At 41.7% G+C, this 15,600-nt stretch overlaps 2 non-coding genes across 2 annotated transcripts; one reads left to right on the top strand and one right to left on the bottom strand.

The window, feature by feature from the left end:
- The first annotated feature begins 7,139 nt into the window (after positions 1 to 7,139).
- LOC130959165 (small nucleolar RNA R71) lies at positions 7,140 to 7,247 on the top strand. The gene has a single exon (XR_009078260.1). It is a non-coding gene; the product is annotated as a small nucleolar RNA R71 (small nucleolar RNA).
- A 7,980-nt stretch (positions 7,248 to 15,227) lies between these two features.
- LOC130959265 (small nucleolar RNA R71) lies at positions 15,228 to 15,335 on the bottom strand. Its single transcript, XR_009078358.1, has one exon. It is a non-coding gene; the product is annotated as a small nucleolar RNA R71 (small nucleolar RNA).
- Positions 15,336 to 15,600: the final 265 nt, after the last annotated feature.

Raw genomic sequence — 15,600 nt, 5'->3', positions numbered from 1 at the left:
AAAAAGGGAAGAAAACAACAAGTAAACTGAGCGTGTGAAGTGGGCATGCCACTTAGAACAAACGCCATGAAAATGAGTGGGTGTCGCACACCAGCACCATGGCGTGGCACGCCAGTAATGAAATCCAAAGAGCAAGGTTGAAGGCCACAAAAGGAGCGTGGCACACCAAGTTGGGCGTGGCAAGCCAAGTCCATCACACACCATGGGCATGCCACTTGAAGAGCTAGGTGTGGCATGCCAGTTCATCAATCAGAAAGGGACATCACTTGGGCGTGCCACTTGGTTTTGAAGGCGTGGCACGCCAACTCTAGTCCATCACTTGGGCGTGCCACTTGAAGACCCAGGCGTGGCACGCCAAGCTTGGGGATATCAACTTAAGATGGGCGTGCCACTTGGTATCGAAGGTGTGACACGCCAACTCTAGTCCATCACCTGGGCGTGGCACTTGAAGACCCAGGCGTGGCATGCCAACACTAGAGAAGACAGAGCACTAATGCTGGGCGTGCCACTTGAGGTCGAAGGCGTGGCACGTGAACCCTCATTAGTTACCTGGGCGTGCCACTTGAATGCTGGGCATGTCACGCTAGCTACCAGAGCAAGGAAGAATGCTGGGCGTGGCACGCCACACACTGGGCGGGCCAGTGTGTGGCGTGGCACGCTAATTGTGTTTTCCAGAGACGTGAAGAAGCGTGCACCATGAGCGTGGCACGCCAGTTATGTTTTCTAGAGACGTGAAGAAGCGAGCACCATGGCCGTGGCACGCCAGACCATGGGCGTGCCACACTAGTTCAAAGCTCTAAGAAAGAACCTAGGCGTGCCACTTGAGGTCTAAGGCGTGGCACGCCAGGCTAACTGGTGCGCGAAATTGTGAACAATACTTTTCACAACTCTCATAATCCCTGGTCATGAACTCCAAAAACTTGGTGGTTCAATTCCATGGCATTACACAACTTCGCACAACTAACCAGCAAGTGCACTGGGTCGTCCAAGTAATACCTTACGTGAGTAAGGGTCGATCCCACGGAGATTGTTAGCATTGAAGCAAGCTATGGTCATCTTGTAAATCTTAGTCAGGCTAACTCAAATGTATATGATGATGAACGAAAATAACATAGAAGATAAAGATAGTGATACTTATGTATATCATTGGTGTAAGAGCTTCAGACAAGTGTATGAAGATGCCTTCCCTTCTGTCTCTCTGCTTTCCTACTGTCTTCATCCAATCCTTTCTTACCCCTTTCCCTGGCAAGCTCGTGTAGGGTTTCACTGTTGTCAGCAGTTACCTCCCATCCGCGCAGTGAAAGCTAATGCACACACTCTGTCACAGTGCTGCCAATCACCGGTTTGGTTCCCTCCCCTACCGGAATAGAATCACTCTTTTGCGTCTGTCACTAACGCCCAGTAGGTTACAGGTTTGAAGCACGTCACAGTCATTCAGTCATTGAATCCTACTCAGAATACCACAGACAAGGTTAGACCTTCCGGATTCTCTTGAATGCCGCCATCAGTTCTTGCCTATACCACGAAGACTCTGATCTCACGGAATGGTTGGCTCGTTTGTCAGGCGAGCACTCGGTTGTCAGGCGATCAACCATGCATCGTGCAATCAGGAATCCAAGAGATATTCACTAAGCCTCAGATGCTTGTAGAACAAGAATGGTTGTCAGTCACCTTGTTCATGGGTGAGAATGGTGATGGGCGTCAATCATCACCTTCATCATGTTGAAGAACAAGTGATATCTTGGACAAAGAACAAGCGGAATTGAATGGAAGAACAATAGTAATTGCATTAATACTCGAGGTACAGCAGAGCTCCACACCTTAATCTATGGTGTGTAGAAACTCCACCGTTGAAAATACATAAGCATAAGGTCTAGGCATGGCCGAATGGCCAGCCTCCCAAAGGTCTAAGATAGCATACAACAAAGATAGCTACCAAAAGTCCTAGATGTCTCTATATAATAGTAAAAGGTCCTACTTATAGAAAACTAGTACATAGATGAGTAAATGACATAAAAATCCACTTCCGGGCCCACTTGGTGTGTGCTTGGGCTGAGCAATGAAGCTTTTTCGTGTAGAGACTCTCCTTGGAGTTAAACGCCAGCTTTAGTGCCAGTTTGGGCGTTTAACTCCCAATTAGGTGCCAGTTCCGGCGTTTAACGCTGGAATTTCTTGAGGTGACTTTGAACGCCGGTTTGGGCCATCAAATCTTGGGCAAAGTATGGACTATTATATATTGCTGGAAAGCCCAGGATGTCTAATTTCCAACGCCGTTGAGAGCGCGCCAATTGGGCTTCTGTAGCTCCAGAAAATCCACTTCGAGTGCAGGGAGGTCAGAATCCAACAGCATCTGCAGTCCTTTTGAGTCTCTGGATCAGATTTTTGCTCAGGTCCCTCAATTTCAGCCAGAAAATACCTGAAATCACAGAAAAACACACAAACTCATAGTAAAGTCCAGAAAAGTGAAATTTAATTAAAAACTAATAAAAATATACTAAAAACTAACTAGATCATACTAAAAATATACTAAAAACAATGCCAAAAAGTATACAAATTATCCGCTCATCACAACACCAAACTTAAATTGTTGCTTGTCCCCAAGCAACTGAAAATCAAATAAGATAAAAAGAAGAGAATATGCAATGAATTCCAAAAACATCTATGAAGATCAGTATTAATTAGATGAGCGGGGCTTTTAACTTTTTGTCTCTGAATAGTTTTGGCATCTCACTCTATCCCTTGTAATTCAGAATGATTGGCTTCCTTAGGAACTTAGAATCCAGATAGTGTTAATGATTCTCCTAGTAAAGTATGATGATTCTTGAACATAGCTATTTATTGAGTCTTGGCTGTGGCCCAGAGCACTCTGTCTTCCAGTATTACCACCGGATACATACATGCCACAGACACATAATTGGGTGAACCTTTTCAGATTTTGACTCAGCTTTGCTAAAGTCCCCAATTAGAGGTGTCCAGGGTTCTTAAGCACACTCTTATTTGCCTTGGATCACAACTTTATTTCTTTCTTTTTCTCTTTTTTTTTTTTTCGTTTGCTTTTTCTCTTTTTCTTTTTCTGCTTTTTCTTGCTTCAAGAATCATTTTTAATGATTTTTCAGATCCTCAGTAACATGTCTCCTTTTTCATCATTCTTTCAAGAGCCAACATTCATGAACCACAAATTCAAAAGACATATGCACTGTTCAAGCATACATTCAAAGAACAAAAGTGTTGCCACCACATCAAAACAATTAAACTATTATAAAATTCAGAATTCATGCAATTCTTTCCTTTTCAATTAAGCACGTTTTTATTCAAGAAAGGTGATGGATTCATAGGACATTCATAACTTTAAGGCATAGACACTAAGACACTAATGATCACAAGACACAAACATGGATAACCATAAGCATAAAAATCGAAAAACAGAAGAATAAAGAACAAGGAAATTCAAGGAACGGGTCCACCTTAGTGATGGCGGCTCTTTCTTGCTCTTGAAGATCCTATGGAGTGCTTGAGCTCCTCAATGTCTCTTCCTTGTCTTTGTTGCTCCTCCCTCATGATTCTTTGGTCTTCTCTAATTTCATGGAGGAGAATGGAGTGTTCTTGATGCTCCACCCTTAGTTGTCCCATGTTGGAACTCAATTCTCCTAGGGAGGTGTTTAGTTGCTCCCAATAGTTTTGTGGAGGAAAGTGCATCCCTTGAGGCATCTCAGGGATCTCATGATGAGAGGGGTCTCTTGTGTGCTCCATCCTTTTCTTGGTAATGGGCTTATCCTCATCAATGGTGATGTCTCCCTCTATGTCAACTCCAACTGAATAACAGAGGTGACAAATGAGGTGAGGAAAGGCTAACCTTGCCAAAGTGGAGGTCTTGTCCGCCACCTTGTAGAGTTCTTGGGCTATAACCTCATGAACTTCTATTTCTTCTCCAATCATGATGCTATGGATCATGATGGCCCGGTCTATGGTAACTTCGGACCGGTTGCTAGTGGGAATGATTGAGCGTTGTATGAACTCTAACCATCCTCTAGCCACGGGCTTGAGGTCATGCCTTCTCAATTGAACCGGCTTTCCTCTTGAATCTTGCTTCCATTGTGCGCCCTCTTCACATATGGTTGTGAGGACTTGGTCCAACCTTTGATCAAAGTTGACCCTTCTAGTGTAAGGATGCTCATCTCCTTGCATCATAGGCAAGTTGAACGCCACCCTCACACTCTCCGGACTAAAATCCAAGTATTTCCCCCGAACCATAGTGAGATAATTCTTTGGATTCGGGTTCACACTTTGGTCATGGTTCTTGGTGATCCATGCATTGGCATAGAACTCTTGAACCATCAAGATTCCGACTTGTTGAATGGGGTTGGTAAGTACTTCCCAACCTCTTCTTCGGATCTCATGGCGGATCTTCGAATATTCACCCTTTTTGAGTGAAAAGGGGACTTCGGGGATCACCTTCTTCAAGGCCACAACTTCATAGAAGTGGACTTGATGCACCCTTGAGAGGAATCTATCCATCTCCCATGACTCGGAGGTGGAGGCTTTTGCCTTCCCTTTCCTCTTTTTAGAGGTTTCTCCGGCCTTGGATGCCATAAATGGTTATGAAAAAGCAACGCTTTTACCACACCAAACTTAAAATGTTTGCTCGTCCTCGAGCAAAAGAAGAAAGAAGAGAGTAGAAGAAGAAGAAATGAGGAAGAGGGGGGAGGTGGTGTGTTCGGCCAAGAAGGGTAAGAAAGGGTGTTTAGGTTGTGTGAAAATGAAGGGTTGGAGAAGGGTATTTATAGGAGAGAGGGGGGGTAATGGTTCGGCCATGGAGGGTGGGTTTGGGAGGGGAAGTGGTTTGAATTTGAAGGGTGAGGTTGGTGGGGATTTATGAAGGATGGATGTGAGTGGTGAAGAGAAAGATGGGATTTGATAGGTGAAGGGTTTTTGGGGAAGAGGTATTGAGATGATTGGTGAATGGGGGAAGAAGAGAGAGATTGATGGTGGGGTCCTGTGGGGTCCACAGATCCTGTGGTGTCAAGGAAAAGTCATCCCTGCACCAAATGTTGCTCAAAATCACGTTTTGAGCTATTTCTGGCATTAAACGCCGGGCTGGTGCCCATTCCTGGCGTTTAACGCCAGGTTGTTGCCCTTTACTGGCGTTTAACGCCAGTCTGGTGCCTTTTTCTGGCGTTAAACGCCCAGAATGGTGCCAGACTGGGCGTTAAACGCCCAACAGCTAGTATTACTGGCGTTTGAACGCCAGCTTCTTCTCCTCCAGGGTGTGCTGTTTTTCTTCCTGTTTTTCATTCTGTTTTTGCTTTTTTCATTGTTTTTGTGACTTCTTATGATCATCAACCTACAAAAAAGATAAAATAACAAAAGAAAATAGTTAACTATAAAACATTGGGTTGCCTCCCAACAAGCGCTTCTTTGATGTCATTAGCTTGACAGAGGATTCTCATGGAGCCTCAGAAATACTCAGAACCGTGTTGGAACCTCCCAACACCAAACTTAGAGTTTGAATGTGGGGGTTCAACACCAAACTTAGAGTTTGGTTGTGGCCTCCCAACACCAAACTTAGAGTTTGACTGTGGGGGCTCTGCTTGGCTCTGTTTTGAGAGAAGCTCTTCATGCTTCCTCTCCATGATGATAGAGGGATGTCCTTGGGCCTTGAACACCAAGGATTCTTCATTCACTTGAATGATCAACTCTCCTCTATCAACATCAATCACAGCCTTTGCTGTGGCTAGGAAGGGTCTGCCAAGGATGATGGATTCATCCATGCACTTCCCAGTCTCTAGAACTATGAAGTCAGTAGGGATGTAATGGTCCTCTATCTTCACCAAAACATTCTCTACAAGTCCATGAGCTTGTTTTCTTGAATTGTCTGCCATCTCTAATGAGATTCTTGCAGCTTGCACCTCAAGGATCCCTAATTTCTCCATTACAGAGAGGGGCATGAGGTTTACACTTGACCCTAAGTCACACGAGGCCTTCTTGAAGGTCATGGTGCCTATGGTACAAGGTATAGAAAACTTCCCAGGATCTTGCCTCTTTAGAGGCAGTTTCTGCCTAGACAAGTCATCCAGTTCTTTGGTGAGCAAAGGTGGTTCATCCTCCCAAGTCTCATTTCCAAATAACTTGTCATTCAGTTTCATGATTGCTCCAAGGTATTTAGCAACTTGCTCTTCAGTGACATACTCATCCTCTTCAGAGGAAGAATACTCATCAGAGCTCATGAATGGCAGAAGTAAGTCCAATGGAATCTCTATGGTCTCATTTTGAGCCTCAGATTCCCATTGTTCCTCATTGAGGAACTCAGAGGAGATTGGTACACGCCCACTGAGGTCTTCCTCAGTGGCGTCCTCCTCTCTTTCCTCTCCATATTCGGCCATGTCTATGGCTTTGCACTCTCCTTTTGGATTTTCTTCTGTATTACTTGGGAGAGTGCTAGGAGGGAGTTCAGTAACTTTCTTGCTCAGCTGACCCACTTGTCCTTCCAAATTTCTGATGGAGGACCTTGTTTCATTCATGAAACTTTGAGTGGTCTTTATTAGATCAGAGACCATTGTTGCTAAGTCAGAAGTATTCTGCTTAGAACTCTCTGTCTGTTGCTGAGAAGATGATGGAAAAGGCTTGCCATTGCTAAACCTGTTTCTTCCACCATTATTGTTATTGAAACCTTGTTGAGGTCTCTTTTGATTCTTCCATGAGAAATTGGGGTGATTTCTCCATGAAGAATTGTAGGTGTTTCCATAGGGTTCTCCTAGGTAATTCACCTCTTCCATTGAAGGGTTCTCAGGATCATAGGCTTCTTCCTCAGATGAAGCTTCCTTAGTACTGCTTGGTGCATTTTGCATTCCAGACAGACTTTGAGAAATCAAATTGACTTGTTGAGTCAATATCTTGTTCTGAGCCAATATGGCATTCAGAGTGTCAATCTCAAGAACTCCTTTCTTCTGACTAGTCCCATTGTTCACAGGATTTCTTTCAGAAGTGTACATGAATTGGTTATTTGCAACCATTTCAATCAATTCTTGAGCTTCTGCAGGCGTCTTCTTCAGATGAAAAGATCCTCCAGCAGAGCTATCCAAAGACATCTTGGATAGTTCAGAGAGACCATCATAGAAAATACCTATGATGCTCCATTCAGAAAGCATGTCTGAAGGACATCTTCTGATTAACTGTTTGTATCTTTCCCAAGCTTCATAGAGGGATTCTCCATCCTTCTGTCTGAAGGTTTGGACTTCCACTCTAAGCTTACTCCATCTTTGTGGTGGAAAGAACTTTGCCAAGAAGGCATTGACTAGCTTTTCCCAAGAGTCCAGGCTTTCTTTAGGTTGAGAATCTAACCATATTCTAGCTCTGTCTCTTACAGCAAAAGGGAATAGCATCAGTCTGTAGACCTCAGGGTTAACCCCATTAGTCTTGACTGTGTCACAGATTTGCAAGAATTCAGCTAAGAACTGATGAGGATCTTCCATTGGAAGTCCATGGAACTTGCAATTCTGTTGCATTAGAGAAACTAATTGAGGCTTAAGCTCAAAGTTGTTTGCTCCAATGGCAGGGATAGAGATGCTTCTCCCATAAAAATCAGGAGTAGGTGCAGTAAAGTCACCCAGCACCTTCCTTGCATTGTTTGCATTATTGTTGTTTTCGGCTGACATATCTTCTTCTTCCTTGAAGAATTCGGTCAGGTCCTCTAAAGAGAGTTGTGCCTTGGCTTCTCTTAGCTTTCTCTTCAAGGTCCTTTCGGGTTCAGGGTCAGCTTCAACAAGAATGCCTTTGTCTCTGCTCCTGCTCATATGAAAGAGAAGAGAACAAGAAAATGTGGAATCCTCTATGTCACAGTATAGAGATTCCTTGAAATGTCAGAGGAAAAGAAAAATAGAAGAAAAGAAGGTAGAAGAATTCGAACTTGATTAGTTTAGAGTTCGAATTGTGCATTAAGAAGGAGTGGTACTCCATAAATAGAAGGATGTGGGAAGGAGGGAAGAGAATTTTCGAAAATTCAATTAAAAGATTTTGAAAACATTTTGAAAATTTGATTGATAATTTTTGAAAATTCAAAGTGCAAAAGAAATCAAGTGATTTTTGAAAAAGATTTTGAAATTAGAAGTTTAAAAAGATTTGATTGAAGACTATTTGAAAAAGATGTGATAAAAAAAGATTTGATTGAAAAGTTATGGTTTTAAAAAGATGTGATTGAGAAGATATGATTTGAAAACAATTTTAAAAGATATGTTTTGAAAATAATTTTAAAAGATTTGATTTTGAAAATTAATGACTTGCCTAACAAGAAAAGATATGATTCAAACATTAAACCTTTCTCAACAGAAAAGGTAACAATCTTGAAATTTTGAATCAAATCATTAATTGTTAGTAAGTATCTTTGAAAAAGGAAAGAAATTAATTTTGAAAACATTTGATTGAAAAGATATGATTTGAAAAAGATTTGATTTTGAAAAACTTTGAAAAACTTGAAAAAAATTGATTTTGAAAACAGAATCTTCCCCCTAGCACCATCCTGGCGTTAAACGCCCAGAATGGTATACATTCTGGCGTTTAACGCCCAAAATGCTACCTTTTTGGGCGTTAAACGCCCAACCAGGTACCCTGGCTGGCGTTTAAACGCCAGTCTGCCTTCTTCACTGGGCATTTTTGAATGCTCAGCTTTTTCTGTATAATTCCTCTGCAGTATGTTCTGAATCTTCAATTCTTTGTATCATTGACTTGAAAAGACACAAATTAAAAATATTTTTGGATTTTTAATAATCAAAATGCAAAAGGAATCAATTAACAATGCATGCAAGACACCAAACTTAGCAGTTTGTATACTACTGACACTAACAATATGAGAATGCATATGAGACACACAAAATGCTTCAAGTCAATAGAATTCAAAGATTAGAACACAAAAATCATCAAGAATTACTTGAGGATCCTTAAGACACATGAATGAATGCATGCAATTGACACCAAACTTAAGATGAGACACTAGACTTAAGCATGAAACATCAAATATTTTTGGTTTTTATGATTTTGTAAATTTTTTTGTGTTTTTTGAAAATTAAATGGGAAAAGGTATCAAAATCCTTGATGAGAATTCCAGGAATCAGTGCAATGCTAGTCTAAGACTCCGGTCCAGGAATTAGACATGACTTCACAGCCAGCCAAGCTCTCAAAGAAAGCTTCGGTCCAAAACACTAGACATGACCAAAGGTCAGCCAAATCTTAGCAGATCACTGCTCCAAGAGCAAAATTGATGAGAATCAACAAGCTCTTGTGGTGATAAGTTGAAACCTCGGTCCAATCAGATTAGACATGGCTTCTCAGCCAGCCAGATTTCAACAAATCATCATGAAACTCTAGAATTCTTCTTCAAGAATTTCGAAAAAATAAATACCTAATCTAAGCAACAAGATGAACCGTCAGTTGTCCAAACTAGAACAATCCCAGGCATTGTTACCAAAAGCTTGCTCAAGACTTGAACAATCCCCGGCAACGGCGCCAAAAACTTGGTGCGCGAAATTGTGAACAATACTTTTCACAACTCTCATAATCCCTGGTCATGAACTCCAAAAACTTGGTGGTTCAATTCCATGGCATTACACAACTTCGCACAACTAACCAGCAAGTGCACTGGGTCGTCCAAGTAATACCTTACGTGAGTAAGGGTCGATCCCACGGAGATTGTTAGCATTGAAGCAAGCTATGGTCATCTTGTAAATCTTAGTCAGGCAAACTCAAATGTATATGATGATGAACGAAAATAACATAGAAGATAAAGATAGTGATACTTATGTATATCATTGGTGTAAGAGCTTCAGACAAGTGTATGAAGATGCCTTCCCTTCCGTCTCTCTGCTTTCCTACTGTCTTCATCCAATCCTTTCTTACCCCTTTCCCTGGCAAGCTCGTGTAGGGTTTCACTGTTGTCAGCAGTTACCTCCCATCCGCGCAGTGAAAGCTAATGCACACACTCTGTCACAGTGCTGCCAATCACCGGTTTGGTTCCCTCCCCTACCGGAATAGAATCACTCTTTTGCGTCTGTCACTAACGCCCAGTAGGTTACAGGTTTGAAGCACGTCACAGTCATTCAGTCATTGAATCCTACTCAGAATACCACAGACAAGGTTAGACCTTCCGGATTCTCTTGAATGCCGCCATCAGTTCTTGCCTATACCACGAAGACTCTGATCTCACGGAATGGTTGGCTCGTTTGTCAGGCGAGCACTCGGTTGTCAGGCGATCAACCATGCATTGTGCAATCAGGAATCCAAGAGATATTCACTAAGCCTCAGATGCTTGTAGAACAAGAATGGTTGTCAGTCACCTTGTTCATGGGTGAGAATGGTGATGGGCGTCAATCATCACCTTCATCATGTTGAAGAACAAGTGATATCTTGGACAAAGAACAAGCGGAATTGAATGGAAGAACAATAGTAATTGCATTAATACTCGAGGTACAGCAGAGCTCCACACCTTAATCTATGGTGTGTAGAAACTCCACCGTTGAAAATACATAAGCATAAGGTCTAGGCATGGCCGAATGGCCAGCCTCCCAAAGGTCTAAGATAGCATACAACAAAGATAGCTACCAAAAGTCCTAGATGTCTCTATATAATAGTAAAAGGTCCTACTTATAGAAAACTAGTACATAGATGAGTAAATGACATAAAAATCCACTTCCGGGCCCACTTGGTGTGTGCTTGGGCTGAGCAATGAAGCTTTTTCGTGTAGAGACTCTCCTTGGAGTTAAACGCCAGCTTTAGTGCCAGTTTGGGCGTTTAACTCCCAATTAGGTGCCAGTTCCGGCGTTTAACGCTGGAATTTCTTGAGGTGACTTTGAACGCCAGTTTGGGCCATCAAATCTTGGGCAAAGTATGGACTATTATATATTGCTGGAAAGCCCAGGATGTCTACTTTCCAACGCCGTTGAGAGCGCGCCAATTGGGCTTCTGTAGCTCCAGAAAATCCACTTCGAGTGCAGGGAGGTCAGAATCCAACAGCATCTGCAGTCCTTTTGAGTCTCTGGATCAGATTTTTGCTCAGGTCCCTCAATTTCAGCCAGAAAATACCTGAAATCACAGAAAAACACACAAACTCATAGTAAAGTCCAGAAAAGTGAAATTTAATTAAAAACTAATAAAAATATACTAAAAACTAACTAGATCATACTAAAAATATACTAAAAACAATGCCAAAAAGTATACAAATTATCCGCTCATCACTAACCAAGGTTCCAAGAAGACCCTGGCGTGCCACTTGGGCTCGAAGGTGTGGCACACCAGGCTAGCCAACATAAAAGAAGACCCTGGGCGTGCCACTTGGGCTCGAAGGCGTGGCACGCCAGGCTGGCCAACATTAAAGAAGACCTTGGGCATTCCACTTGGTCTCGAAGGCATGGCACGCCAGGGATGTCAACGCATGGGGCGTGCCACTTAAAGAGCTGGGCGTGGAATGCCAAGCCAAATTAGAGGCTAGGTGTGGCACGCCACATAAATGCCAGTCACACGCCAGCTACTAGAGGTCACGTTTATTGAGTTTTTCTTTTCCCTCCAATAGTAATTTTCTTTTCCTTTTGTATTTTCTTAATTCTAGTAATAGGAGTAGTATAAATACCCCCTGAAAGTACCGAAAATGGGGTTGAGTTGGTGATGAGCGAATAATTTGTACGCTTTTTGGCATTGTTTTTAGTATGTTTCTAGTAGGATTTAGTTAGTTTTTAGTATATTTTTATTAGTTTTTAGTTAAAATTCACTTTTCTGGACTTTACTATGAGTTTGTGTGTTTTTCTGTGATTTCAGGTATTTTCTGGCTGAAATTGAGGGACCTGAGCAAAAATCTGATTCAGAGACTGAAAAGGACTGCAGATGCTGTTGGATTCTGACCTCCCTGCACTCGAAGTGGATTTTCTGGAGCTACAGAAGCCCAATTGGCGCGATCTTAACGGCGTTGGAAATTAGACATCCTGGGCTTTCCAGCAATATATGATAGTCCATACTTTGCCCAAGATTTGATGGCCCAAACCGGCGTTCAAAGTCACCTTCAGAATTCCCAGCGTTAAACGCCGGAACTGGCACCAAAGTGGGAGTTAAACGCCCAAACTGGCACAAAAGCTGGCGTTTAACTCCAAGAAGAGTCTCTACACGAAAATGCTTTAATGCTCAGCCCAAGCACACACCAAGTGGGCCCGGAAGTGGATTTTTATGTCATTTACTCATCTTTGTAATTCTTAAGCTACTAGTTTCCTATAAATAGGACCTTTTACTATTGTATTTTCATCTTTTGATCACTTTAGATCTCTAGATCATCTTTGGACATCTAGTTCTTAGATCATTGGGGGGCTGGCCTCACGGCCATGCCTAGACCTTGTTCTTATGTATTTTCAACGGTGGAGTTTCTACACACCATAGATTAAGGTGTGGAGCTCTACTGTACCTCGAGTATTAATGCAATTACTATTGTTCTTCTATTCAATTCAGCTTGTTCTTATTCCAAGATATCACTTGTTCTTCAACTTGATGAATGTGATGATCTGTGACACTCATCATCATTCTCACCTATGAACGTGTGACTGACAACCACCTCCGTTCTACCTTAGATTGGGTGAATATCTCTTGGATTCCTGATACACGATGCATGGTTGATCGCCTGACAACCAAGCGCTCGCCTAACAAACGAGCCAGCCATTCCGTGAGATCAGAGTCTTCGTGGTATAGGCAAGAACTGATGGCGGCATTCAAGAGAATCCGGAAGGTCTAACCTTGTCTGTGGTATTCTGAGTAGGATTCAATGATTGAATGACTGTGACGTGCTTCAAACTCCTGAGGGCGGGGCGTTAGTGACAGACGCAAAAGAATCACTGGATTCTATTTCGGCCCGATCGAGAACCGACAGCTGGATAGCCGTGCCGTGACAGGGTGCGTTGAACATTTCCACTGAGAGGATGGGAGGTAGCCACTGACAACGGTGAAACCCTTGCATAAGCTTGCCATGGAAAGGAGTAAGAAGGATTGGATGAAGACAGTAGGAAAGCAGAGAGATGGAAGGGACCAAGCATCTTCATACGCTTATCTGAAATTCCCACCATTGAATTACATAAGTATCTCTATCTTTATCTTTATGTTTTATTCATCATCTATACCCATAGCTTGCTTCATACCAACAATCTCTGTGGGATCGACCCTTACTCGCGTAAGGTTTATTACTTGGACGACCTAGTACACTTGCTGGTTAGTTGTGCGAAGTTGTAGTGATCACAATTTCGTCCACCAAGTTTTTGGCGCCGTTGCCGGGGATTGTTTCGTGTATGGACAACTGACGGTTCATCTTGTTGCTTAGATTAGGTATTTTTTTTAGAGTTCTTAGGAATGAGTTCTAGAGTTTCATGATGATCTGTTGAAGTCTGGCTGGCTGTGAAGCCATGTCTAATCTTATTGGACCGAGGTTTCAACTGATCATCACAAGAGCTTGTTGATTTCTATCAATCTTGCTATTGGAGCAATGATCTGCTAAGGCTTGGCTGGCATTTGCCATGTCTAGTGTTTTGGACCGAAGCTTTCTTTGAATGCTTGGCTGGCTGTGAAGCCATGTCTAATTCCTGGACCGGAGTCTTAGACTAGCATTGCAATGATTCCTGGAATCCAAATTAAGAATTCTGAAACCTTTATTTTCTATTTTCATATAATTTTCGAAAAACCACAAAAAAAATTACAAAATCATAAAAAACCAAATAAGATTTTATGTTTCTTGTTGAGTCTAGTGTCTCATTTTAAGTTTGGTGTCTTGCATGCATTGTTTAATTGATCTTGGTTCTATTTTCAAGTCAATAGTACAGGGAACTGAAGATTCAGAACATGCAGCAGAGGAATTACACAGAAAAAGCTGGGCGTTCAAAACGCCCAGTGAAGAAGGACAGACTGGCGTTTAAACGCCAGCCAGGGTGCCTGGTTGGGCGTTTAACGCCCAAAAAGGTAGTGCATTGGGCGTTAAACGCCAGAATGTGCACCATTCTGGGCGTTTAACGCCAGGATGGCACAAGAGGGAAGATTCTGTTTTTAATTCAGATTTTTTTCAAGTTTTCAAAGTTTTTCAAAATCAAATCTTTTTCAAATCAAATCCTTTCAATCAAATGTTTTCAAAATCAATTTCTTTCCTTTTTCAAAGATACTTGCTAACAATTAATGATTTGATTGAACATTTTAAGTATGTTGCCTTTTCTGTTGAGAAAGGTTTAATGTTTGAATCATATCTTTTCTTGTTAGCCAAGTCATTAATTTTTTTTAAATCAAATCTTTTTAAAATTGTTTTCAAATCATATCTTTTCAATCATATCTTTTTAAAAGAATAATTTTTCAAACATATCTTTTTAATCACATCTTTTTCAAAAATAGTTTTCAATCATATTTTTTTCAAAAATCACTTGATTTCTTTCACACTTTTAGTTTTCGAAAATTATCAATCAATTTTTCAAAATGTTCTTAAAATCTTTTTAACTTAATTTTCGAAAAATCTCTTCCCCTCTTCTCACATCCTTCTATTTATGGAGTACCATTCCTCCTCAATGCACAATTCGAACTCTATCTCACTAAGTTCGAATTCTCTACTTCTTCCTTCTATTTTTCTTTTCCTCTGACACCCCAAGGAATCTCTATACTGTGACATAGAGGATTCCATATTTTCTTGTTCTCTTCTCTTTCATATGAGTAGAAACAAAGACAAAGGCATTCTTGTTGAAGCTGACCCTGAACCTGAAAGGAGCTTGAAGCGAAAGCTAAGAGAAGCTAAGGCACAATTCTCTGTAGAGGACCTAACCGAATTCTTCAAAGAAGAAGAACACATGGTAGCCGAAAACAACAACAATGCAAGGAAGGTGCTGGGTGACTTTACTGCACCTACTCCCGACTTTTATGGAAAAAGCATCTCTATCCCTGCCATTGGAGCAAACAACTTTGAGCTTAAGCCTCAATTAGTTTCTCTAATGCAACAGAATTGCAAGTTCCATGGACTTCCATTGGAAGATCCTCATCAGTTCTTAGCTGAATTCTTGCAAATCTGTGACACTGTCAAGACTAATGGGGTTGACCCTGAGGTCTACAGACTTATGCTATTCCCTTTTGCTGTAAGAGACAGAGCTAGAATATGGTTAGACTTACAACCTAAAGATAGCCTGAACTCTTGGGAAAAGCTAGTCAATGCCTTCTTGGCAAAGTTCTTTCCACCTCAAAAATTGAGTAAGCTTAGAGTGGAAGTCCAAACCTTCAGACAGAAGGAAGGAGAATCCCTCTATGAAGCTTGGGAAAGATACAAACAATTAATCAGAAAATGTCCCTCTGACATGCTTTCTGAATGGAGCATCATAGGTATTTTCTATGATGGTCTGTCTGAACTATCCAAGATGTCTTTGGATAGCTCTGCTGGAAGATCTCTTCATCTGAAGAAGACGCTGGTGCACGAAATTGTGATCACAACTTTTACACAGAACAATCCCCGGTAATGGCTCCAAAGACTTGGTGCTCAATACCATGGCATAAACACAACTTCGCACAACTAACCAGCAAGTGCACTGGGTCGTCCAAGTAATAAACCTTACGCGAGTAAGGGTCGAT

Source organism: Arachis stenosperma, chromosome 10 (genome assembly GCF_014773155.1).
Source record: "Arachis stenosperma cultivar V10309 chromosome 10, arast.V10309.gnm1.PFL2, whole genome shotgun sequence".
NCBI lineage: Eukaryota > Viridiplantae > Streptophyta > Magnoliopsida > Fabales > Fabaceae > Arachis > Arachis stenosperma.
Note: the sequence above shows the minus strand (reverse complement) of the source record. Positions and strands in the feature narration are given on the sequence as shown.